General features: G+C 43.0%; 1 protein-coding gene across 1 annotated transcript in view; it reads right to left on the bottom strand.

Moving 5' to 3' along the window:
* DNAH1 (dynein, axonemal, heavy chain 1) overlaps positions 1-4,197 on the bottom strand; it is a 151,529-nt gene that overhangs the window by 75,459 nt on the left and 71,873 nt on the right. The window lies entirely within an intron of this gene.

The raw sequence follows: 4,197 nt of genomic DNA, 5'->3' as shown, positions 1-4,197 counted from the left end.
GAGATGGAGGCAGAGATGGGGGCATGGAGAAGGGGAGTGGCTGAGGACTCTAGATTCATGGACTAAGAAGAGAAGGACTGAGAGCAGGTGGCCAGGAGCAGACTTGCAGAATGTGCTCTTTGGAGATGCAAATTATTATATATGCCTGAGTGTTGTTGTTGTTTTTTGTCATTTGTTTTTAAAAAAAGCTAAAGTAGATAGAAATACTGTTAACTGATGGTGCATGGAGGGGATTATAATCAATGTAATGAAACAAGGCATATGATTTGTTGAATGTAAAACTGATGATATGCCCTGTAAACTTTCTCTCAATCCACAATAAAGACCTTAAACTAAAAATAAAAAAAAAAATTAAAAGCTTTTGCATAGTCAATAAAGCACACGTAAACATCAAAAAAAAAAAAAAAAGCTCATGAGTGGCCGCCTAAGTTGCAACTATTGGTCTCTTCATGTGCAGAAGAAAGAAGAGTGATGAAAATTCAAAGTGCTTGGAATCAACTTGTCCAATGGACCAATGGAACATGTGAGCATCAGACATCATGACTGTGAGACCAGAACTAGATGCTGCCTGGTTACCACTACCAACTGTTCTAAAAGGTCCTGGATAGAGTGGGAGAAAATGTGGGACAAAACTCACAAAAAACCCCAAAAAAACAAAAAACAGACTTATTGGTCAGAAAGACATTGAAGGAACCTGAGACTATGGTCCCTCACCCCTCTTCAGGTCTGGAAAGGAACTCACCCTTGTGACTCAATTTTCAGCCAAGCATTAGATAGGAATACATAGGGGGAACAACAACACTAGTCAGGTATGTCCACTTTGGAAAGGTCATTCAAGATCAAAGGGGCAACATTTACCTAAGGACAAAGAAGAGAAAGGATGATAAGGTGGGAGAATGGAAATAGGAACCACAGGAAGGAAGTGGGATGACCATTGTTGATGGAGGGATTTGCAATTATTGAGATGAAACAAAGTGTATGATTTGTTGAATGCATTAACTGATGATCTTGTCTGTAAACTGTCACTCAAATCACAATAATAAGTTTAAAAAAAAATTTAAAAAGAGCCAGGAGTGGAGTATGTCCTTTGAGCCCAAGGCCCCTGCACTGAGAACCTCCTTGTGGCAGCACAGAAACAGCAGCAGAACTAAAGAACTGATGTGAGGGGTACAGGGGGATTGCTGGCTCAACAGTGACTCTGCCAACACATGGAGCGAGAGAGCTGAGCACCTTGGAGCAGGAGGCTTCCTGGCAGAGTGGGGTTCCTTTAGGTACTTATCAGAGGAGCTAAAGAGCTTTGCAACACTTGACCAAGCAGGACAGAAGCCATGCTGAAAACTGAGGGCCAAGGACTGAGGGCTGAGCAAGGGAGTCACTCCTGAGGGAGCTGAGAGGAGCCTGTCATGAGGGGCCAAGAGGCGCTGAGAGCTGTCCTGCACTGAGAAGCAACTTTGCCTAAGTGCCTCCTGATCCTGATTCCAACTTGTAGCCTGTTGATCCTGACACTGAGTTATATATAACCTGTTACTTCCCTAAAAAACCCTTTAACTGTGAGTACAGTGTGTTTGTTCTATGTGGCCATTGCAGTGAATTATCAAGCCCAGCAGAGAAATACAGAATGCCATGAGAAAGTGTGCGAATTGGTAAAAAGGTTGGAGAGAGGAGCTATGCCTCACTTTCACCTCCTCGGAATCAGCTTTGGGCTAATAATCTTATTCTCTCTTCCCCCTTGTGAGGTTGACAGAGGACCTCTAATGCTGCTGTGTCACTTTTGCAGTTATGGGCACTTCTGAGACATAACCAAACACCTCAAGGGATTGATTTTTCTGGATTTGAAGGCTTAGCACCATAGGCTCAAGTGTAACTCAGTCAAATGGCATAACGTAATTCATAAAGCTTACGTTCTGCATCCTAGTTTGGTTAATGGCCACCTACTGGTTTTAGTCATGTGGAGCAAAAAAGGAAGAAGAAAACCAAAGACTCACAGAAGAAACTAGACTAAGACTAAGAGTCTGCATGAATCACAGACTCATCAACCTCTGAGACCAGAAGAACTAGATGCTGTTTGGCTACCACTACCAACCATTCCGATCAGGCCAACAATAGATGGATCCCAACAGAACAAAATAAAAATGCAAAACAGAACTCAAATTCTTAAAAAGTCTAGACTTACTAGATTGGCTGAGACTGGAAGACTCCCTGAGTCTATCATCTTGATACACACTTTCTGTTGTTAAGAAATGCACAAGAAAACATACCCACTCAACAGTTTCCACTTGTACAATTCAGTGACAATGAAGACATTCTTAGAGCTCTGCAACCACTCTCACCCTCCTTTCCTCACGTTTTCCTCTCACATTACATCAACTCATTGCCACTTAAAATTTCTATCTTTCAAGTTGCTGTTGTCAGTTTGATCCCATAGAGATACTTCTATTTTTTTTACTAGTTAAGTTAAAGACTATTATTTGGTAATACAAAAGAAAACTTCAAGTAATATTTTTGCTTTAAGGTTTAAAGATTATCTCAGGGCAACAGTTTCAGTGGTTCATCCACCCTTCATGGATCCATGAAGTCTGGAGTTCCCGAGAATTCAAAATTCTGAGCTGCATTTTCTGTCTTTTGATCAGGATTTTCTATAGAGTCTTTGATCAAAATGATCAGTAATGGTAACCAGGCACCATCCAGCTTTTCTGGTCTTGTGACAAAGGAGGCAGTTGTTCAAGGAGACAATTAGCCCTACATTCCATTTCATCCTTCTATTCTTATTCTTGATATTCCTCTTCCTTGTTGCTCAAGGAGAATAGAGACCAGCTATTCTTTGGACAGCCGCTTGTAAGTTTCTAAGACCCCAGGTACTACTACTCAACAAACTAGCACTCAGCACAGTATGCTAATTAAGTGGGATGTCCCATGAAACCATGACCCAAAACTTCCAAACCAAGAAATCAAATCAGAATTTGGTTTGTACATAAGCAACCAACCTCACCTGAGATACTCTAAACTTTTAACCAAAACTGTTCCGAGATCACCTTTTAGCTAAAGAAAGACTGGCTCACAAAATAAGGAATCTCTCTCTCTTTCTCTTACACACACACATACACACACACACACACACAGAATGGTAAGCCTGGGGGAAAGCCTTACAAGACAGGGGGAGAAGTACAGCAAGCAATCGCGCCCTAGAAGACGGTTCCATATGGCCAGGGTGACAGTATGATTTCTGCAGGAGTGTGCTTACTGAAGGACCACTGGGAGGCCTGGGAGGAGAAGAGATGGCATCCAGACCAGAACAGTGGGCTTACACTTAGGCTAAAGGGACATGTGGTGCCCAAGCTGAGACCCTATTTTTCTATCACGGGTCCGAAGGAGTCTACTGAAGGGCAGTGTCCCTCAGAGCTCTTGCAGCCACATAGTGGTGGCCTTTATAACAAGGTGATTCAGGAAGGGCCTAAATGTTCCTTAACACAGTGACACGAGGGCTGCCAATTTACAAGCAGCATGGGTTAAGTCTCATTACTGGGATATCAGTGCTTTCTGTATGGGAAAGAGCTCTCGTACCTTTGGAAGACGTGTATTGGCTATGGTGAGGCAGGAACAGGCCACAGCCTACCATTTCCTCCCATCTTCAGCACTGTCTTCATATCACTGAAGCCTGCATTCCCACACCAAGCAGGTAAGGACAGGGCAGAGGAGAGCCCTGCCTGCAGGGAGCCTGTGCCTGATGAAGCAAGGCCTAGGACCAGTCTAAGGGTAGAAACAGCTCCTCATGCAGGGAAGAGAGACTTGCCTAAACTGTGATGTCTTGGGGAGGGGCCAGAGTCCTTGGGTGGTACAAACGGTCAATATGCTCATCGGCTAGTTAACAGAAAGGTCTACCCAGAAAAGCCTGGGAAAAAAGATCTGGTGATCTACTTCTAAAATATCAGCCACTGAAAAGCATATCAAGAACAGTTCTAAGAGGGAAGCCACAGAACGGGAAAAAATCTTTCACAATGACCCATTAGACAAGGGACTCATTTCTAAAATATATGGGAAACTACAACACCTCTACAAGAAAAAGACAAACAACCCAATGAAAAAATGGGTGGAGGACATGAAGACACTTCACCAAGGAGGAGATCCAGGTAGCCAACAACCAAATGAAGAAATGTTTACTATCACTAGCCATTTTTTGTGTTATGTGCCGTGGAGTCG

Source organism: Chrysochloris asiatica, unplaced genomic scaffold (genome assembly GCF_000296735.1).
Source record: "Chrysochloris asiatica unplaced genomic scaffold, ChrAsi1.0 scaffold00350, whole genome shotgun sequence".
Lineage (NCBI taxonomy): Eukaryota > Metazoa > Chordata > Mammalia > Afrosoricida > Chrysochloridae > Chrysochloris > Chrysochloris asiatica.
This window is presented reverse-complemented; position numbering and strand designations above follow the sequence as displayed.